The 23,615-nt window shown below is 44.7% G+C and overlaps 1 protein-coding gene across 1 annotated transcript in view; it reads right to left on the reverse strand.

Annotated features, from left to right (window-relative positions):
• Positions 1 to 23,615, reverse strand: part of PAPPA (pappalysin 1) — a 368,516-nt gene that overhangs the window by 275,153 nt on the left and 69,748 nt on the right. The window lies entirely within an intron of this gene.

Below are 23,615 nucleotides of genomic sequence, written 5' to 3' on the forward strand. Positions count from 1 at the left end.
CTACTCTGGTTTGGTTGAGCCCTAATTTCCACAAAAGCAAAAGGGAATAAAGCTTTCTTAGCCACCTGAATCTTGCACAGAAAGGATGATATATCTGTGTTAAGAACAAGTGCCTGATCAGAGACACCTCTGAAATGCCAACATCCCTTGCTCACTGATGCCCACATGCCTTGGTGTCATTTCAAACCATAGAAATAGAACTTCCTTCTCAAGTGGGCATCAGCAAGGCCTTTGAGACTTCTGGTTTCATGAGATGGAAATCAAGGGCAACAGTTGCTCTGCCTTTAACCTTGAAATGAATCCACAGAGAACCCAAGTTGCTAACTTGGCAGTTGATGAGAGTCTATTCCTCTGCATCTACACAGTGGGTAGCAAAAAAATAGCAACAGTATGAACAACTTCTCACCAACTCACTTCTCAGCACCCACCTTCAATATATATACCTGTGGGCTTTTTGCTGCTTGTTGGTGTCTTCACACCCCCTGGCAGGGATGTGCATCAGTGGGAGGTGTACGCAGGGTAACCAGAGGAACAAGGACAGACTGGAGTAAGCACATCCACACCTCCAGACAGGCAGCACAAGGCTCTAGAAAGTTCCCTGAGGGCTTCTGAGGTCAGTGTTTCGCTGTTTCCTTACTCATCCCTCCCTGATGCACACCGAAAAATTGTTCCCATATGAAAGCATGAAGTGCAGATGCACAATGGAGAAATTTAAACCGATTTCCTCTTCGGAAGGACTGTCCAAGGCAGAATGGTCTGATTCATGCAACTTAACTACTACCAAAGCCGCTGCTTGTGCTTTGAAAATGTGTTTAGGATCTGGCGGCTATCTCAGACCTTTGAAGCATGTCAGGTTATGGATGTGTCGACCAATATAAGTATTTCAAACTCAGTGCCTTTCCCAATGAAGACCTCAGCATTTGAACACAGCAACGCACACTAGAAATGCTTTAAATGCTGATTTGTCAAAAACAAAAGTATACTGCAGACATGCATTTGTTTCCAGCAAAAACAGAGAGATGTTACTGCCTGCCCTTAATTCAAACTAAGCAGCAAGAGCCAAGTGATAACAATACTGAAATCTGTGGAGGTTGAAGTCGTGTCTGCTTTACAGAAAGCACCTGAACTCGGGTACTCACCACATCATGTAAAAGCCCCCAGGCCCACCAGACAGTTCACTGGGTTGGGGTTCTTCAAAGAAGAAATCTTGTTTGTGACTTCAATCTGTAGCAGAACACAGGTCTGAAGCTGTGTCCGCAGGCTACACCGTGTGTGTCTCGGCAAGCCCCTCAGGCAGAAACACAACTTCCCCATTAACAGGGCACGCAACGAGAACTCAGCAAGGCTGAGACCACCCCAAGGTGCTCATTGATCAGCAGCAATAGGCACAAGAGAGATCGCACCTTTACTAGACAGAGGTTGAACAGGGCTTGGAACTGGATGAATTTTAAGGTCCCTTCCAAATCAAACCACTGCATGATTCTATGTGCACACAGTGCTTTACCAGGTGCAGCAAATAGGTTTTTTTTTCCTACTGTGATGCATGCTACTCAAGAGTTACACATAGGTGGGAGTTTAAACTGCATCTTTTCCCCAGAAAAAGCCTTCATACTGTCCCAAACTTTCTTTGACAAACTCCTCTGGAACACAACCAACAGCCATCACTGTAATAAAGTTCTTTATTCCAGGGAAGCTGGACTTGCATCTGCTCGTCTCCAGAGATCCTGCTAAATCATATTACTTCTCCCACTCTCCCTGCCAGATCAGAGCTGATTGAAGAGCAGAAGAGACTTTCAAGGTGAATAAAAGCCCTGTGTTAAGCACAGGTCGTACACAGGGGTTGCGATATCACAGCAGCCTTGGAAATGCCCATGAATCCCCAAAGCTTTGATTCCAGCATTAGGTAATGCTGACCTGAACATTCACCTGGAAATGTGCACCAGGCAGGATTCTTTCTCTCTAACTTTTCTCTTTCAAAAGGTTCACTTCTCCCTTCAGGTCAGAGACTGAAAAAAAAGCCAAGAACATCAGATTCCCTATTCGGGTCAGCCCAGCAATACATCTCTTTCAGCACCCTGCCTGACAGAGGAGTTGAGCCAGCACCAGCTGCTCCAGTGGTACATATGAAACTCTGCAGTAGGCACTTATGAAATAACCTTGGTAAGAGGAGGTTTCTTGCTGGCCTCATCCTAACCCCTATCAGTCAGTAGTTTGGATTACACCCAAAAGTACATAGCACCCAGAACGATGCATATACACCTTTTTAAATGATCGTAACATAATTGGATGTTATCATCAGCTTTACGTATTTCGCCCGCGGTCAAGCATCCTATAAATTGTAATGCCAACTGCTTATTTACATGTCAGGAGCAGAACAGTCACAATATTTAAGAAATACTTGATGTTTATATTCCATCAGGCCTCCCAGTCCAAGTCTGACCATGCTTTGTACATAGCAAGAGACAGTGTCTGCTCAAGCAGGAATATAAACTGTTCAGCCCGAGCTGCTGGGCAGCATCACCCCTGCTGAATAGAGACAGATGAGTGTTGGGCAAAGTTAGCTGTGAAGTCCACCACAGAATCCCAGCATGTTTTGGGTTGAAGGGACCTTAAAGCTCCTCCAGCTCCAACCCCTGCCACAGGCAGGGACACCTTCCACTGGAGCAGCTTGCTCCAAGCCTCTGTGTCCAACCTGGCCTTGAACACTGCCAGGGATGGGGCAGCCACAGCTTCTCTGGGCACCCTGTGCCAGTGCCTCAGCACCCTCAACAAGGACAAGGAACTGGAGAAAAATCAGTGTTTCCCACAGTACCTACAATGATATTGCTGCATGCTTCCAGGCCTGGCTCACCATGGTCTTTTGGGCCACAGAGGAAACCAGCTTCACAGCTGGGAACAACTGGTCTGTTCAAGAGTCTCCTCAGTCAGAGCAGCAACCTCAAGGCAGGCACAAAGGGAAAACCAGGATAAGCTTATGGACAACTGGAAAAGCAAACGTGGAATATTTTTCAGCAATGGTTCTGAAAACAACCTGGTCACAAAAGGAATCAGACATGTCCAATATATCAAGAAACTGCTACCCATATGTGTGTGTATATAAATACATTTCTAAGTGTGGGTCTGTAAGGATTTATATGCCCCGGCTTTCTCACCCAGGTGAAAATTGTCCAAGCAAAACTACACGATGTTTTTCTCTGCTGTCATGTGCCTGTTAATGTTGATGAAGAATTTTCACTGCTTTCCTCCTTCTCCGAAGAGAGTCAGAACAAGGGTATTTCACCTGCTGAAACACAATGTCAGTTATCTTCCATTTATCTGCAAAAATCCCTAACAGACCCCTTCTGTCAGTTTTGAGCAAAAGCTCACTTCATTTCATCTGCTTTTCAGTCCTTCTCCCAAGCAGAGGTAAAAATAAAGCTATTTTCACTTTCTTTCCAAAACAGGTAAGATTTTCCTTTCCTGGCCTGGTGCTGCCCCACTCCATTTAGCACTTCTTTCCACTGCTGGGAAGATCCATCTTTCAGCAGAGCTGCTTTTCCTGGTTTACATGGAAAGTATACCCAGACAAAAGCAGTAAGCACCGATAAGAACAGTCAGGACTAGAAGCAATACATCAGTTTTATTACAGCAACATAGTGGGGACTAAGCAAAAATCAGGCTCCTTCACTGTGTTACATTTGGACTCACACATGAGAATGACACACACACTCCTTAGGACAGGGACTTGTAATAAGACAGAGAAGGAAATAAGAGTGAAGTACATTCTGGTACTGGTCAGTATTTCCAGAGTAAGAAACTTGGTACCATTTTTTGGGTGTCTGAAGATTTGCTCAGATCTCCCTAATGCCTTGTTATTTCATCCAGACAACAGAGAAACAAACACCTTTGAGCATCCTGCTGTGAGTCTTCTTACCTTTAACATAAAAGGCTGAGCCCTGGATCACAGTAAAACCTGGAATGTACAGAGAAGGTCCAGCTACATCATGTTCAATTCACCTTCCTCTTTATAAGTCAGCAAATAAGACTTTCATCTCAAGCCTCTGTTTGAGTGTTTAGCTTCTCTTGAAGCTCACCATCCCTTCAGAGAGCCCAGGTTTGAGCCTGCACAGAAACCAAGGGAAATATGAAGGGAAGGTACAAGTAGGAGCAGGAAGAAAGAAGTTTTCCTCAGGATCTGAACACGCAAACTGAAACAGAAGAGCCTGTGAGGTGGCTCCATCACCCTTCTCACAGCTCTAAAACTACATTCCACCCCAAAGGAAAGAGGAGAGCAAAGCAGCAGCTCTGAACAGCTCAAACAATTGCAGATGCTGAATCGGTTGAAACTCTTCATGATGATAAACCAGCTAGCATCATGCTCACTTCTCGCTAAACTGGGGGCCTGTGAGCTGACAGGAAAAGCTTCCTCCCATCTCCAAGACTTAGAAGGAATTTCAGGGTGGCTGGACAATTGCTTTCCAATGTTACCTTCCTCATCTCTCGGTGAACAAGAGCTGTTTTCCCTTTAATCTGCAATGCCACCTTGTGGCTACGAACAATGAGAACATTCAAAAGACACCAACATTTAAAACAAAATTCTAGGTCGCTGGCCAGAGATGGAAGGACCACATCTGCATGAGGAAGCTGATGCCAGAGGACAAAAGCTGTGTGAGGATGCTTGCATTTTCTTGAAGCTGGTGTTTGGGCAAGAAGCTTATATAAGTCCAGCGATAGCTAATTTCACTGTATCCCTTTCCATATGTGTTGTCAGGAGGCAGGTGGATCAAGGATCTCCTTGAGGGAGGGATGGAGATTCTCTTTAGATCCCTTGTCTCTGATCTCCTGCCACCCTTTCACACAAGGCATATCACATAGTGGCATGATTTAGTGGTGGAATTAACAGTGCTGGGTTAAAGGTTGGGCTTGATCTCAAAGGTCTTTTCCAACCTAGTTGATTCTATGATTCTAATGCCTTGAGTGAAGCAGCAGCAGCTGAAGCACACAGCCAAACTGTGCAGCCAGGGCATAAACAACATTCCCAGCCCATAGCACTGACATTGCCTGATACCTTGGACATGTGCAGCTATCGCTTTCCAACTTGCCCATTAGTCACTCTGTGCAACAGTGAGGCTCCTTCCTACCAAGGATTTACAGCCCCTCAAGAACAGCAGTGACAATGACTTCCTCAGGCAAAATGGGCTTTGTCCCAGGTAGAACAAAGATTGATGCTGAGAGAGGATACCCCATCTGTAAGAGAAGCAACTGCAGCCATAGCTTTTAGCTGTGTGCTGCAAAAAGCCCCAGCTCTGGTCTGTCCCAACATTCCTGGATGTAGGTTATGCCAACTGCCTGTTGGACCCATCCTTCCTCCCTTCCCTCTTCAAAAGAAGTTCATTCTTTACAAGCATGTGCCTGCAATAGCTCCATCAATCCAAGACTGAGCAAAACATCCACAGTCACAGAATCATAAAATGCTTTGGGCTTTAAATGACCAGATGATCATCCAGTTCCAACCCCCTGCCATAAGCAGGGACGCCTCACACTAGACCATGTCACCCAAGGCTCTGTCCAACCTGGCCTTGAACACTGCTAGGAATGGAGCATTTACCACTCTTTTTGGCACCCTGTGCCAGCGCCTCACCACTCGCACAGTAAAGAACTTCTTTCTTATTTCTAACCTGAACTTCACTGGTTTCAGTTTGAATCCTTGTTCTGTTACTATAGTCCCTGATGAAGAGCCCCTCTCCAGCATCCTTGTATCCCCCTTCAGATACTGGAAGGCTGCTCTGAGGTCTCCACGCAGCCTTCTCTTCTCCAGGCTGAACAGCCCCAACTTTCTCAGCCTGTCTCCATATGGGAGGTGCTCCAGCCCCTGAGCATCCTCATGGCCCTTTACCTTCCTGTGCTTTGGGAGATGCACCGAGGTCCCTCTGGACTGGAAGCCCATGTTTATTGCAAGTTGAACACTTAATCTGGCACAATTCCAGTATCTAAAAGTTTCCTACAATTCAGTTTTCTTCTGAAGATCTCAAAAGATGTATTTTGAAATCATTTAGCACGTCTCAGAGCCGCCCCTTGAGCAGACAAGTATTCTTCCCATCTCACAGCTGGCAGGCCAAGGCACACAAATACTAAACCCTTCTGGGTAGGGAGTAGCTGCCCTGCTATGCACATTGTATTTTTTAAGCTTTAAAATAGGCTTCTCAGGCAAATTAGGAGCAGCTGTGCCTCCCTGGGTCATGCTGGCTGCTCGCAAGTATCTGGCATTTAGAATCCTCTTGTCCTTTGGCCACTGGGCCTGGTTTGCAATTAGGCCTGAATTTAAGACTGAATAACCAGGCTATTGCTCTGGGTTGCTGGGACATGAGAGGTAGTACAAGGCTAAATCCAGCAACAGTGCAAGTCAGGGTGTTTGCTGAAGCTAGATGGAGGAGTTCACACCTTGATGGCACCTCCAATCCCTAATCCAACAGTGGGCTCATTCCCTACTCCTTGCACCCTGTGGAGCTGTTTGACCCAGGCACAAGCTGGTACAGACTACTTATAGTAATACACTGACACCTACTCTATATGGTGCCTTTTTTCATCCCTCTCAGCAAAGCAAACATCGATCTCCTGGAGAGGGGTGTCCTCTCACCTTGGGGGACATTCAGCACATTACCTATGGGATTGAGCATGGAAAAATCTCCATTCATGGTTCTGGTGGAAACTCCATGGAGCCAGAACACATTTAGGTTACAGCACTGAGCACTAACCTAGATTTATCCCACCTTACTTTATGCACATCTGAAGCTTTTAAGTAGGAAGTGCAGGAGGTAAAGCCTAGGATAGATCTTCTACGTGAAACAACTGCCCTCCTGAAAGTAAGGAAGATCTTGGACTAAGACAACAAACTTACAATGTCCCTGAGACACGGCCAGAGACCCAACTCAAATCTGTATACACAAACCTGCTGCTGCTTCTCCATCCACAACACCTATTGCCATGCTGTGCAAGGAGGTTGGGTGGCTTTGATGACACTGTTGGCATGTTATTCCTGTTATCCTGTAGGTGTTTCAAACCAGCTGTTGGATCACTTGCTCATGTACTTTTCCAAAAGTCAGTGTTAACTTGGTGGATCTCTAGCTCCCCAAGTCCTCCTCTTTCTTCAAGAATATGGCCTGTGCTACTCTGTTTGCAGGCTTCTGATTCTCTCCTTTGCAAGCTAACCCCAGTTGCAGAACTTAAGCACATATATATTTAGTATTCTGAAGTTAAAGTAATAATTCCAACCAACTTGAAAACACCTGAATTATCCAGGTTGGCCTCAACCCATTTTCACATATCTAGGTTGGGACCTCACTGCTTTCTAACTAGTCCTAATTAGTGTTGAACAGCATATGGAGACAAGACTTTAGACAATTACCTTCAGTGCTGGTATGTTGATAGCTTTCTTTCCCTCTTGTATAGGGGGGCCTCTTGTAACAGCCGTACAGAATGGTATCTAGTTACTGCCAATGGCTCTTCAACGTTACATCTTTATTTAGTTCTTTGGCCTTTCTGATTTTGTCTCTGCTCCCGCTCCACTCCTGTTCTCATTCCGGGAGCCTGACCTACTTTCCTCTTATTGCATATTTCTCTCTCGCATTTGAGGTCAATGATGAGCTCATGATTAAACCAATTTAGTCCCCTGCTATACTCGCTGGATGGGATAGCTTGAACTTGTGGCCTTAAAACTCCCTAAAGGTCTGCCAGCTTTCCTTAAGTCACTTTTCCCTTAGCTCATCCTCTCAGGAGAGCTTGTCTCCCAATTCCTGAAGTCTATTCCAGTTACCTTTCTTTCCTGAAAGCCATTTGTAGTTTTGTTGTGGTTTTTCATTGTATAAAAATACACCCATTTTGCCTTTACAGTCTAAGTAAGAGGCAGGCAATGAACCCATCAATAAACAAGCGATTGACACATAACACAGGCTTAATAAAATGCAGCAAGTAGGAGTAGAAAAATAGGAGTGAGCTGGAGGAAGAGCAGATCCTGTGAACACCCAAGGGCTTTAGTTACCAATATATTGCACTGTACAAAGCCAATATTTGCCAAAGCCATTCATTAGGCACTACACACTGAACAGCTTCCCATTGACAGCAAGCTCTGTTTTGGCCAGAGGAGATACAGAGCTGCAGAAGTAATCACTCACACCTTTAACTGAAGCTGAGCTATTTTGAACACTGCTACTTGAAGCAAACTGTGCAAGCACAGAAGGGGGAAAGAAAACCTTAAGTAATTGATTTAATTAATCAATTTCCCAACCTTCTCTCACTGAGCATCTTCACAACTGGAGCTGCAGGGAGTTTGAACAGTGCATGCAGCGCATGTTTGCTCCCCTTCAGGGTACAATGGAAACACAGCTCCCCATCCACAGCAATGAAAGAAGCCAAGAGCATCAATACAGTGAGATCTGTATGATACTTTCACACCAAGAACTGAAAATAATATATGGGCTCTCTCAAACTACTCTACATTAATTAAGAACTGAAACCCAAGCAGCCACAGTACTGTTCTGGTGTGAAGGCTCATTACACTTGCACTATGCTAATGCAAATAAGCTCATAGCCATCATGTAAGCAGCAATCACATTACCTGGATCCTGCCTTCAAGCTGCAAAGGAAAAAGGTTTGGTAAATTCTAGCAAACAGGTCAGAGACTTCTGCGGTCCCAAGTGTGCCTTCTCTGCCCATGGATTTCCTCTCTCTGCCATCACCCGGGTATTCACCCCTTCTGGTGCTGAAGGCAAAAAAGCTGGTACTCCAAGAAAGCAGTACAACACCTCGAGGAATTGAAACACTTTTTCCTCATTTGCCATGATTTTGTGCCCTAGTCATGAATTAAGTTCTTATCTTCTGGGATGCTGAATTAAAGGATGAGAACAACCCTTTCTTCCTCACTCGTCCCCTTTACCACTACAACAAGCAGGCTGATTACCACCTACCTCAAACCTCAAACAGCAAACATCACTTCCAACTACTATTTTCATTATTTCCCTGCTTTCCTCCTTAGTCCTGATGATCTTCCCCTCTTGCCACATCATTCATGCCCTCTTTTGCCTTAGGGACAAGGCTAACCAATTACCAACACCAGGACCCAGCTTTACAGTTTTAGGTAGCCTGTGTTACCACCAAGCCAGAAGATTTCCCATCTTCTTACAATATACATCAATGGCTTAATAATTGAGGGAGAAAATGTCACCGAAGTGGTAAAAGCAACTACTTTTTTTCATTTACACCATGATTACACATGGGTTCCAAATCCTGGGCAAACAGACGAGTTCTTTGGATAAAGGAAAATGGAAAGGCACTGAACTTGGCTCCATTACAGATGTTGTCAATGGAGAATCAAAAAAGTTCATCTGGGGATAGATACGAAAGTCTTTGCACTTTACAGTCACTGAATGTCCTCTAGCCTCCCTGAAGAGGTCGAAATGGACAAATCAATGCCATTCCAGCAACTGAGCGGATTTGTTTTTTCCCGTGCTGGGTCAAGGCTGTGAACCCTCTGATGGGAAGTACTCTTCTTTATGCAAGGTCTGATTGGTCTCAGCCTCCCAGAGACACCTGAAGGGGTTGCTGAGACAGCCCTGGCATTCCCCGCATCCTTTACAGCTACACAAGGAGCAAAAAGCAGCATTCGTTTCAAAACCTTGGAGAGAAGGAAGCAGAAGAGATTCACTTGTCAGTAATGTCCGTGCTGATTAATATAAACGCACATAGTAGCCAATATTAGAGAACGCTCTGTGAAGTTATTTACATAATGATTTGAGAACTCACCCTCCCCTGCTTGACTTTGATGCTCGGTACATATTTGTTTACACAACACTGCACTGCCAAACAAGCCAAATGTTTTCCAGAAAGACATCAGAAGCATTACAATTGTCGGAGCAGTGGTTATTGCAGGATGAGAGAAACCAAACTCAACTCAAATCCATTTAGCAACTGAAGCGCTTTCCTCAGATCACAAACAATGCTGCTGCTGTCCTTGCATGGTCACTGACCTTGAGTGGCTCTGAAGTCACCAGTGCAGCTTAGGAAAGAGCTGTCACAGGTATAACTCAGAAGACAACTGCTGCGTTCAGCGAAATGGGAGCAAGTTATGGACAGAGCCCGAATGCCCACACATGTTATGGGTAGGGAAGAAATTAGAGATCACAGAATCCCAGCCTGGTTTGATTTGGAAGGGACTTTAAAGCTCCCTCCAGTTGCAACCCCTGCCACAGGCAGGGACCCCTTCCACTGGAGCAGCTTGCTCCAAGCCCCTGTGTCCAACCTGGCCTTGAACACTGCCAGGGATGGGGCAGCCACAGCTTCTCTGTGCACCCTGTGCCAGCGCCTCAACACCCTCACAGGGAAGAGCTTCTGCCTAAGAGCTCAGCTCAGTCTCCCCTCTGGCAGGTTCAAGCCATTCCCCTTGGCCTGTCCCTACAGGCCCTTGTCCAAAGCTGCTCTCCAGATTTCTTATCAGTCCCTTAAGGCATCAGAATTTGCTCTAAGGTCTACCTGGAGCCTTCTCTTCTCCTCTGTCATGTTCTCTTATGTTCCCTTTTATTACATGGAATAAAGAGATGAAAATCAAGTGGTTTCTATGAACCTGCAGTTTCAGCACAGCTGATCTTCTGGACCCAGCCAGGTTCACTGAAGGCTCATTTCCACTAGTGCCCAGAGAACTACAAGGCACTAGAGGGCTTCTCTTATACCCATAGCCCTCACTGCTTCTTTTTGGTTCTCAAAGTCAGAACACAAGGATCACCTGCTAATAAGGGAACATGCTGTAAATTGTCCTTTTTTCATCTTCTAACACTCCTCCACCTCACACACACCTTCACAGCACACACAGTACAGACCTTCACAGGATGGTAGGAAACCACTTACTGAGGTGGATCATGACACCACCTTCATAGCACATCTTTGCTCAATGTAAATGCCACCGGCTCAGCTCACAGGGCTTCACTCTGAGCAGTGTGAATGCAACCCTGGTGCATCCCTGCCATGAGAGATGAGGTGCATCTCGGAGCTCCCTTGCTAGTCCATTATTTAACTAAAGCTTCCCAGACCTTCCCAAGGTACTGGTTGGTGGTTTTGGCAGGGGACGCGCCGGTTTTACATTCATCTGGACGCAACATGTCTTTCCTCCAGATCCTAACTGATCACACGAGTTACTCAGCACACAAACAATGCCTCTTGTTTTGGAGCTGATTTCTCAACCTATTCTCTGTATTCCTGTTTACAAACAGTGGCTGCAGCATGAAGATCTGCAGGGGACTCAACTGCACTCACTTAACTCTTATGTCTGCATGGAGGCAACCCTGAAGTAACTCTCCATGTGCACACCAAGTGTCTGCAGCAGAAACAGAAACTAAACCCCAAATACGCCAAATTGCTGTTCTCCAAATAACACTGAGTTTGTGTGAGGAGCAAATAGTGGAAGGAGGGAGGAGATGGTGAGGTAACACTGCAGTGCTTGCAATAATTATAACAATTGTTCTAGTAACATGAGATGGTGGCACATGCTTTCAACATGTTCCTCAGTTTATATTCGGGAACACATGTGTACCTGCTGATGTACTCCTCTAGGGAAAAAGCAATGGAGCAGGAGACATCAAGAAATTCAACCTACAGCTAAAGACATCAAGAAACAGGGAACAGCTGTATCTGTTTGCTTGAAGGGTTGGTTTGCACACAATCACAGGCCCAGGGTTCTATCTTCAGCTCAAATGTGAGCAGAAGTGCTCAAAACCCAAGTGTGAAAATCAGCCAGAATCATGAAGTTTTGCCTGGCTCAGGAGAGGGATCAGATTCATGTAAAATTAGAGTTCAAATTGGTTTCCACCCAAGATCATAAATCCACATAGGTTTGCCAATAGGATTCTGACTGTCAGCAAATCCTGTCTTTTGGCAATGCGGGATAATTTCAAGAGCTTCAGCATAAAACTCTAAGGGTTTGCCTCAGCCATTGGTCTCTGTGGGAAGAGAAGGAGAAGAGAGTCAAGGACACCCCTGAAAACAATGTACAGTCACCTACCCATACTGGGAGTGCCATGGGAGGGAGAAGGTCTCCAGGGCTTTTCTTTCTCCTCATTGATACAAGCTGTAGAGCACAGACTCCTGCGAGACAGGACACAGGCTAGGGACCATCCAACATTCACACTGTATCCTATCATAGCATCATATAATGGCTTGGGTTGGAATGGACCTCAAAGCTCATCCAGCTTCAACCGCTGCCACAGGCGAGGACTCCTTCCACTGGAGCAGCTTGCTCCAAGCCCCTGTGTCCAACCTGGCCTTGAACACTGCCAGGGATGGGGCAGCCACAGCTTCTCTGGGCACCCTGTGCCAGCGCCTCAGCACCCTCACAGGGAAGAGCTTCTGCCTAAGAGCTCAGCTCAGTCTCCCCTCTGGCAGGTTCAATCCATTCCCCTTGGCCTGTCCCTACAGGCCATTGGCCAAAGCCCCTCTGTGGGTTTCTTGTAGCCCCTTTAGGCACTGGTGCTGGTCTAGTCTCCCTGGGCCCTTCTCTTCTACAGGCTGAACAAGTGCAGCTCTCAGCCTGTGGATCTTTCTTATCTCTGCTTCACCAGTGGCATCTCACCATAGCAAGCTATACAGGTAAATCAGCACCTGACTCCAACTAGAACTAGAAACCCATATTTTTTAACCTGAGGGCCTGTAGGCATAAATACCATCCCCTAAGCCTCACCTAGTGCCTTGAGAGCCATCTACAACCACTTCCACACAGGCCTGATGCGCTGAACTATTGACATGAGCCCCTTGGCGAAGGAAATACAGACAGAGCTAATAGGGGGAAAAAAGTGTCCCGAAAAGAAGGGACGATTAAACAGAAATCACTGCCCAGAGCTACAGGAACTTACTGTTTTGCCTTCAGCGTATGGGGGCTCAGGGAAGCAGCATTCACAGTAGTATTCCATCCTGATAAGTGGAAAGGGCCCTCTCATATTTCCACTTGTTTCTGCAGTTTAATGCATGGGGGCTGAGGCTGTGACCATGACCTCAGCTGTCTTACAATGTTCCCCCCCCAGGGAAACCCCATGCTTATCGTTTAAGCAAGCATTAAGTCTGCACACTGCTCTGTGCATTGAGAGAGATCCCAGCACACATTCCCCCTCTTCCACCCAATGCAAAATGAGGATTGATTTTGCTCCAAGCAAGGAGGAATATAATGAAGTTGGAAAGGGTGGAGTGGGAGTACAAAGGGATGAGTCCAAGCTCAGCATGACAAATGGTATACAGGACCACTTGTTTTTATTATACACTATCAAATATCCCTAACTTCAACAGCAGAGCTAATAAGCATGCCAATGTATATATTTACATTGCCTGAAATGTGCACAACCCCGTACAAAAATTAGAGTGCAACTGTTAGGATCAAGCCATTAGAGACACCAGAATCAATCCCAAGCAGAGAGCAGCTTTGCTAACAAGCTCCCTGCTCTGCTGCCTCCTCTTCCCTCATACTTTGCAGCACAACAAATCTCTCCTGACCCCACTGCCACAGAAAGCCTTAAGAACCTCATTGTAAAGGTACTCCCTCTCCTTAAAATGTGAATTAAGTAGCAGATGTGAGAAATACACACCAGAAACCAGCATTAGGGGTAAAAGAGGGAAGCTGTTCCCTTTGTACTGATGCAAAGCAGGCTGGACTTTGTGGAGTGCTTTCGGCAGTGGGTATGCTGGATTTGCTGCCTCTTGGTAACCCTAAAGAGTTATTCAGCTGCTAAGCTCCAAGCAAAGAAGGTTTCCAGGATTTTGAAGATTCTCCCTCCCTTTATGGCCAAACCAGACAAAAAAGTCATAGAAACTGTGTCTGGAGCCAAAGAGGACAGGGAGAAAAAATGGCTTGGGTGAAGTGGAATGCTCTCCTTTGAAACTTTAAAGATACCCTGTTTTGCTTTAGATTGCCTTGACTTGATGTTTTTTTTCCTCTAAATTTAGCTTAATTTCAGCTATTATACAATTTAGAACTCTTTCTTGGTGGATAAAAGAATATCTATTAAGAAAACAGAGCCTTTCTCATGAGAAATTTGGAAAAATCCAGATGATTCCTGTCCATGAAGATATTAATATTTTTACTGAATATTTTCCAAGCCAGCTCTGCCTCTTTATGCAGAGGGAAAGCTCTCCCTCTGTTTCAGATCCTACTTTCAGTTTTGCAGCCTACACGACCTTTCAGCTCTCACAGATTTGTATTTGCATTAAGTTATTCAAACAGTGTAAACTAGCAGCCTATTGATAAAACATTCCCAAAGGATTGTTGAGGAGGGCCTGTCTGCAGGCTCACCTGCAGGGCTGGAGATGTGCATTGACACTGGGGAAGTTCCAACCAGCCAGTGCTGATTCCTCTATTGCTGCCTCATGAGGATGATAACCAGATTTGCTGTGGGATGCTGCCAGGGTGTCTCCTAACACAAGGATGTCTCAGTTTCCCCACATAGCACATACTCTGCCTGGTGGAATAGCACACAGCAGTAGCAGGGGGGATAGGAACAGCACTCAAGGGCAAGTGGAAAAGAATGAGGAGCTCTAAAGGTAACTAGCTCTGAGGCCAGCAAAGAAAACCCTTTCCGGACTCAGAAGGTGGTTTAAATGAAGAAACAAGTGCTTGACAAAGAGACCTTGGAAGATGGAGATATGCCCCATCTGATTACAGCTTGAACAGCGTGATTGAGGACATCCTGGACAGGTTCTTGGCAAAAAGGTGCGTTCACTAATTTACATCTCCTGAGGATCCACTTCTCCTCTGTTATTATGTCAGCTGGGATATAAATAAATCTAATGCAAAGAATAAATTTGCATGGCATTCTTATCTGGAAGGACCCCAATGGAACATACTCAGCACTTTACCTGCCATCAAAACATTGTCACCACAAAGGTCGAGCACAGCAGCTCCTCGGGTACAGCAAAATAGATCAAGTTTATTGCATCTATTGGAACTTGCACAAAAGAAGAATGGTGCAAATAGAGTTTATGCTTTCTGGAATTTAGCCAGGACAATGGGACGAGGTCTTTGATATTTGCAAAGACTTTTTTGCAACCCAGAGGTAGAACTTTTATCTACAGATTTCCAGTGTAACTCCTACCATGAGATGTCTCCTGAGCAATAGCATCATGTGCTGTCCATAGAATGGTTTAGGTTGGAAGGGACCTTAAGGCTCATTGAGTTCCAACTACTGCTACAGGCAGGGACACCTTCTGCTAGACCAGATTGCTTCAAGCCTCATCCAACGTGGCCTTGAACACTGCCAGGAATGGGGAATCAAGCAGCAGCAAGCCATGAAGGAAGACTGTCCTGCTGCTCATCATTAACTTCTGCTCCCATCATCCCACCCATAGTTTATTCTGCAAACATCTCCTTTCCACGTTCTCCACTGGCTGTGCTTCAGGCTCACGTGTAAGCTAGATTAGGCAGAACAAAACACATTTTCTCCTGGCTATACATGAATGCCAGCAGATGTCTGAGCTGAGACTTCCAAGACATAAGATCTTCTAGGTATGTAATCCCTTGTGTAAAAACCCCTTGCTTCCTAAAGCAGGCCCTTGAGCCCTGGAATCACATACTGTCCAAAAAAAAGGCATCCAACGCATTTTAAGGACAAAGTGTTTAGATTTGAAACACTAAATCATCTTTTCACAGCAGAGAATTACTAAAACTGTTCTTGAGCAGTTCCTGAAATGAAACAGAGGACTGGGCTGCTCCAGCATCTCCAGCTAACGTGAACACAGGCCAATGGGGTCAGCTCAGAATCACTTGCACCCTTTGCCTTCTCACAGCTCGTTAGGAAACACAACTGAAAGAGCCCTACAATGTGCCAGTGAGTGGTACAGGAATTCAGGGGAAAAAGGATATTAGGTAATTTCATCTCACCATTATCCTTGATAAGTGCAATTACTAGAAAAGGGCTTTTGCTGCCTGCAATTCAGCACTGTATTGAGAAGCACTGCAGGGCTCCCGGCCCCCCCTGCGGTGTTCTCCACCAGTCACTTAAAAAACAGCTTTGTTTCCGTGGGTTAATTCTCTCTAACTTCACGTGTCACTTCCATTTCCTTGCCACGTTTATCTATCCAGCTATTGTCCCTCTTTCTGATACAACATTAAACCAGAACAGCAAGACCAAGCAAAATCATTTGTAATAACAACGACTAGGAGAAGCAGAAACACTGATGTGCCAAGTAAAGACGAGTTTAGGCTTCTATTTCTGCACAGAGAATGTTCAGTGTCTGCAAAGCCAGTTCAAATTGTGCTTTCAGCAGATTCATAAACATAAACAGCACTTGACATGTTTGACTCCCAGTTTTTGGCATTTCTGGTGGATTTTTCACAGATTTCAAGGCGAGAACCAGCGCAGTCATTAAACAGCTACCACTTATCTCACGCACCGCATCTTGTCCACAAAGAATTTCTTGAGAGCTGGTTTAGGGCAGAAAGAGAATGTCCTGATGTAACCTTCGTGCAGAAATCACTCAGAGAACTGCAGCAGTTTGGAAGTTTAACTTTCTCACAAATACCTTCAAGCCTGGTATTGCAGGAGCCTTACTGCAAGATGTGGAACTTGCATTGCAAATAGAGATACCTAAATCGTATGTTCACACCAGACCCAGTCCCCATTGGTGATACATCTAACTCAAAAGAACAGACACTAATAGCCCTACTTTTGTCCAGCCTGGCCCTAATTATAGCTTTCTAGCTCTAAAGTATTTATAGAGTTAAGTTTTAATATATGTTTAATTAATGCTTCAAATTCAGTTAAAACATCCATTCAACAGCTCTCAGCTGCTATTAAGACTTATACCAGAGCTCTGTGATTAATGCATACAGGGGTTTTATGACCTTTAATTCAAGTTGTGAAGCACTGTTTGATTTGGCCATTGTTAACATACTTCTTCTGTTGGCTACTCACAGATTGTTTTACAGTTTTGAAAGCATTTGAGAAACACTGGTTCTCTGTGCAGAGCAACCCCATTTAATTAGCCCTCTTTTAAGAATGCAGTCTGCTTCGATTTTGTTGAGTCTGAAAGCCAACAGGAGACAACGATTGTCACTGCATAACATTTCTTCCACCCAAGGGCTAGAAATCAGTCAGATCAGGATTTTCATGATACTAAGTACTGCATAAATACATCAGAAATAAAAGTCCACATCACAACTAACACATCTTCTGAAAAGATAATGTCTGCCGAGAGAGATCTGCCTTGGGCAGGTCTCAGCAGTGGCAAAGGACCAGTAATAGATCTGACTCCAACCAGAAAGAATACCCTAGAACACACACTGGTTTATAAATACAACAGTACCTTAAATTGTTTTGTGTCATACCAGCAATGGGATAGCTTACAAAGAATAAATGAAGCAAGCTGCCTTCCTTCAAGAAAAAATAACCCACCAACAACACTCCATATTCTCATTGCACTACTTATGATTGAAGAACATCAGCAGAGAACAAATTGGGCTGTAGTAGCCAGTACAGCATTTGCACAGCCAATATATTAAGTGCTATGTATTTAATATAGAAATATGTATATAAATATAAAACTGTACATAAATAGACTTTCCTTATAGATGCACAAACCCCTGTAGCCACAAGTGTTATATGAGCCCTCTTCAAAGAGCCCCCAAGGAATGACCTTTTATTTAAATGCTCAATATACAGAATCACATTTGGTTTGGAGGGAACCTTAAAGCTCCTCCAGCTCCAACCCCTGCCACGGGCAGGGACACCTTCCACTGGAGCAGCTTGCTCCAAGCCCCTGTGTCCAACCTGGCCTTGAGCACTGCCAGGGATGGGGCAGCCTCAGCTTCTCTGGGCACCCTGCGCCAGCGCCTCAGCACCCTCACAGGGAAGAGCTTCTGCCTAAGAGCTCATCTCAATCTCCCCTTTGGCAGGTTCAAGCCATTCCCCTTGTCCTGTCCTCTGACCACCTTATGCACATGCTGCAGGCTAAGACCAATATAAGAGAAGCTCTTGGTGACCCCAAAAGTGGCAGAAGTTATCAGCCATGACATGGAGCTGAAGAAAGCACAACCTGATTGCTCCCCACAGGTGTACTCCCACTCAATCCTTACACACGGGCACAGTCACCACTCTCTGGGACCACCCACCAGCCTATGCCATAGAAGACCCATGGAACTGACTTGACAATGATCACTTGGGTTTTTGTTCCTTGCTTCTTTATACCACATTACAATGTACTACTTTTCCAAGAAAATAAGTCATCCTTTCCAAGCAGTATTCTTTTTGCAAGAGATAATGCAAATGTCAATATCGGTATGAAAAATAACTTACTGAAACACAGAGGAGTGCACTTGCAGGAACAGCAAAGGAGGAACCATGAGAAACTATGTCGCCACACTGCTTTATTGGTTTTGGGCAGATCCAAGTTCCCCTCCCAGTTTTTGTTTCAATTCTAAGCATTTTAGGAGTCTCACATTAGATGGAAACAATACTGAACCTACTCAAGCACAGACTCCCATCTGGGACTTAATGATATTGTAATAATCATCTTAATACTGAGCAATGTTATAACAGAGAAATTGAGCACTATGGGTCTTTCCCCAACCCTTGAGGTGCTCAGGCTTACAGATAGGGGGAACATGGGAATTCAACTCTTCAAACTTCATGTGCCTCATTAAAGCAGTAATTTACAGGCTCTCATTAGAGAAAGTGATTTTGTTCTAAATTGTTGTTCATGAGAAAAAGCCAACCATGAGCAAGGGAATTCTTGAAGGTTATTCTTGCTCCTTTATCCACCAGCTCCAAGTAGGATTAAATTGCCTTGATACAGATTCAAGTTTCATTTCGGAACAATGCATCAGATTTTTCTGTGCAATATCAGTCTGAAGCAAATAAATTATAATAAGCAAAAAGGATAGAAAAACCCGTATGATATCAGATAGGACTTGCCTCCACTTCAGCTGAATGACTTTATTGTTAGTCAAAAAAGAAGGGAGTGATTTCTCTATCCACTGGACTTCTGACTCTGCTTCACTGTGGTTGCTGATGCAAACGGCTGGAGCTCTGGCTGAACCCATGTGCCTTCTTTCTTGGAAAATGCTGAGGTTTTGATCAGGCCCACAATGACAGCAAGTTTGCTGGTGCTATTTATTCAATCATCAAGTCAAACGCTCCCTCCACAGCCATAAATCTGATCAGATTTCATTCTGTGAAAAAGACTTGACTTGTTTAATATATGAATGGTACTTTCCACCACTAAAATAAACAATTAAATCAATGTCTTGCCATAGTAAGGATGCTATCAGTTTACTACCATGAAAGAGAATAATAATAATACTACTTTTTGGTTTAGAAACATCTATATTTTTTCTTTCCCAACATTTCTCCAAGCTCAGATTTAATGGAGCCAGTGCAGCAGCCTCCAAGATGTGCAACTAAACCAACCGACAGTTGAAATTCCCCTGTTTGAAGTATCAGAAGCGGGACCCTGCTCCTGCTTCCTCAGATTCAAAATGACACTGGAGATGGATTTTAGACAGTATTTTGTCATTCACTCCAAGACAGGATTTATTCCTGCACAGGCATCTCCCTCAAACACCTTTGCTCCATGAGCTACCTGAGTGAAGCTTGTCTGCCCCACAGACAACGCAACTCCATTACGAGTTAGTTCTCTGCTACTTGTTAGTTCTTTGCTAAAGGGTATTAGTTTAAGCCAAGTAATTCCTGTGTATAGTTTTCCATTCACAGTTAGTGTCAAGCTTTTGGACATAGTTTCAATTTCTACCAAGAGCTAAATCCATGCCCAGCACCAATGTGGCTGTTTCAGAGAATTACTGTGGGATTCAATAAATGAGGCTTAATTTCTTTTGCCTAAGAGCAGCACTAATTCCACCAGATGATGTCTGTAACATGCTCTTTCCCACCCCCACAAGCCATGTGCCATGGAAAAAGTCAGAACAGCAAAAGTCACCTCCTAAATTAGGCTGTGATGACACCAGTTTTGGTACTGGATCCCACTATTCAAAAGCAGCCTTCGCACATCATCGATGGCTTTTTTATTCAAGCTAAAGATCAAGGCTCTAAAAAAAGATAAGAGCTAATACTTTGCATCCTGCAGGGTAGGTGTAAACACCTCTGCTGTAGGGTTGCACAAAGATACTGAGTGTCCTTGATGCCTGCACTTGTATAACAGAGTTCTGTTCCTTTTTCAACAAACATCAAGTTTTCTGAGAGAGGAATAACAATTTCTAGCTCCCCGGCATACTCAAGATTGCTATAGATTATTGCAGAGCGAAGCTATAGGTTATTGCTGAGTGAAGTTTGTATCATATCAGAGATGGACAAAATGCTTTTTCAGATTAAAGTTTTCTTACAGGAAAAATGCTTTTCCAAACTCAGGTTTTATTTTGGGGAGAATTGTTGATGCTGTTTAATGCTTCCATTGCGAAGAAGAATTGCAACTTCCACTCCTTGGAATGAAAGTGCAACACTCGGGAAAGGAGTCATGATGCTAATTTTGGCTTGTTTTGCTTTTACCTGCTCTGAATCCTTGTCTCCTGTTGCATGTGTGACACGCAGACTGCGCACAACCCGTGAGCACTGCTGAAAGATACTCGATTATCTGCCAAAATGGGTGCACAAGAGATAGGAATGAACCTCCAAGGACAGGCAGCAATACTCATACATGTATAGAAATAACAAGAGTTAATTTGGTGGGTCAGGACAATGACAGCTGTGGGTGTTCCACAAAACAAATTATTGGGTGGTGACTACAAGCCCCATACATGACAAATGCATATACTGAACAGCAATGAGGTTTCAGCCTGCTTAGCAGAGTGAGCACGGTCCTCAGCTTAGGATCCCCCAGAAGACAGTGTCACATCACACAACACTTGTGCAGTGCTCAGCACTCAACATGGTTTGCAAGTTTTGGTGTGTTTTATCAAAGCACATGAAGAAAAAGCTACTGCCCCAGTTGCTGGCTGCCTTCAAAGAGTGAGGAGCACTGGAGAAACAAGGTGATAGGAGTCAACTGCTCTTGCACATCCAAGGATAACCAGCACATTCACCCTGCCAGCTCCATGCCCTTCCACAGGACAATTCCTCATCAAGATAGGCCACAAGGGCAATGCAACCCCTTTAATGGATGACACCCTCCAGTGCCATGAAAACAGGATCACGGAACCATAGAATGGTTTGGGTTGGAAAGGACTTTAAGATCATCCAGTTCCAACCCACTCCCCATGGGCAGGGACGCCTCACACTAGATCGTGGTGCCCAAGGCTCTGTCCAACCTGGCCTTGAACACTGCCAGGGATGGAACACTTACCACCTCTTTGGGCAGCCTGTTCTGGTGCTTCACCACCCTTACAGCGAATAACTTCTTCCTTATATCTAACCTGAACTTCCCCTGTTTCAGTTTGAACCCTTCACCCCTTGCTCTGTTACTATAGTCCCTGATGAAGAGTCCCTCTCCAGCATGTAGGCCCCATTCACATACTAGAAGCTGCTGTGAGGTCTCCATGCAGCATGGGTTTAACCTGACAAAGAAAGGCTGACTTGCAGCCATCAGCCCCTCTGGCCCCACCACACCGGCTGCAGGCCCTCGGCTGCTGTTTATGTTTCAACAAGATGCAGCAGTTCAGGCAGCAGAAAAAAAGACAAAAGAGAAAAGGCAGGCGGACAGGAGACAAAATGTCTCTTTCCAACCCAGAGGAAACTGCCCCTTGAAGCTTTACCTCATATAGCCCCTCTGCTCAGAGGAACACCGGGTTCAGCATGAACATGATGCAGACAGCGGCACGCAGGCAGGACTGCACGCTTCCCTCGCTCCATGCTCTTGGCTCAGGGAGAATTTGTCATGAGCAAAACATCCAACTGGAATAAACCCTCCCAGTGCTCAGAGCAGGACTCCTTTCCCTCTCGCTGCTATAGAATCATGAATCAGACTGGTTTAGGCTGGAAGAGACCTTAAAGCTCATCTAGTTCCAACCTTCTGTCACAGGTAGAGACACCTTCTACTAGCATAGAATAGGTATTTTTAATACACATACAGATTTCTGAAGAACCAAACCCACATTTTTTAACCCTAGGAACACAACTGCTGACATAACACTGACATGAAGAAGAACACTTTGAAATCCATCTGCCAGGAGGGTGAAATCAGTCTTACACTGACCATAAACACCACACTTACATCCTCAGTTTGAGCACTGGTGTTCACCTGAATACTCCGTGCATGGCAGGGATAGTGTGACTGCACTAGAAAATGTCCTGTTCTGCAGCTAACTGGACACATCCTTGGCCTGGTTGGACAGAGCCTTGGGCAACATGGTTTGGTGTGAGGTGTCCCTGCCTATGGCAGGGAGTCGGGACTGCATAATCATAAAGTCCTTTCCAACCCAAACCATTCTGATTCTAACTGCACTTGGGGGGCAGAACCATCCATGGCTCATCTCACTCCAGCCCTGGAGCTGAGGAACCAAGGTAGGAGCTCCAGGGTGCATTGCCTCTGTATATGAGCATCATCACATTCCAACCTGCTGCTGTTCTATAGGGACAGCAGGAAAACGGAGGGAGTTACGATACAAGGGGAAACGTACTGTTGCTGTTGAGCTTCTAAGCTTATGAAATGGTTTCACATTGTATAGAGGGATGCCAAATAAATAAATTCTGGCTTACAAGTCTAAGGTTTGACCCAAAACTTATTAAGGTCAGTGCAAAGCCTTCCACTGGTCTGTGAATTTTCATCTAGGTACACAGGTCACTAATTTCAACTACTGCCATTATCATTTCTTTGCTATTGCAATATATACAACTTCATGTATATAATTAAAGTTGGAGTTGTTGGGTCCCTCTGACCTTTTTCCACTAAAATCCCAGAAAAAATGGCTTCCAGATTTCCAAACCTTTCTGCTTGTAAGGAAAACAAAGAGTTGAAGCTTTTACCCAGGATAAAACTAAGAAAACTGCAGGGAAAAAAAGGCATTAATCCTAAAAATCTCCATTCTGTGATAAAGAAAACAACCCCCCAAAAAACAAAACAATACTTTCCTCTACTATTTAGCTAAAAAAATGGTTTGAAAGGTTCTATTGAAGCATTTTTACGCTTTGACTCTTCATACTATAGATAACAGCTCAGTGCTTTGATACCAGGAAAATGACCAAAACACCTTTTAGCACATCATTAATCCTGATCACAAAAGGAAGAACTAGTGGAGTTGGTGGGGAAGACTCCAGTAAACAGGTTGGAAAAGCTTCTTTCATCTGAGCTTTCAACCAAGCCACTTGGACCCCAACACAAACCACGCAGCACTTGTTTGGCTTCGAAATAAATAAATATTTTTCTTTAGGGGAAAAAAAAGAAAAAATGAGATAAAGAGATTCAGTCTGTGTGGACTTAAACCCAAAATCTGGAAAGACGCGAAGTAGGCAATGGGTGGGAAGAGACGGATAATTCTATACAAACAATACTGTATGTCAAGCAGCCAGAGGAAAGTTCTCAGTTTTGAGGGGAACAGAGGGCCTGAATCTCATGGCCAATTCCATCACCCCAATTCCATCAAACACAAGGAAGACACAGCTTTGTGCACCAGCTGCCAACCTCACCACCAACTTGTACTTTGGGTCCTCCAACACAGCTCCTCTTGG

This window comes from Neopsephotus bourkii, unplaced genomic scaffold (genome assembly GCF_033783945.1).
Source record: "Neopsephotus bourkii isolate Nb327-2 ecotype Australia unplaced genomic scaffold, CSIRO-AGI_Nbou_v1 NB_659, whole genome shotgun sequence".
Classification (NCBI taxonomy): Eukaryota; Metazoa; Chordata; class Aves; order Psittaciformes; family Psittacidae; genus Neopsephotus; species Neopsephotus bourkii.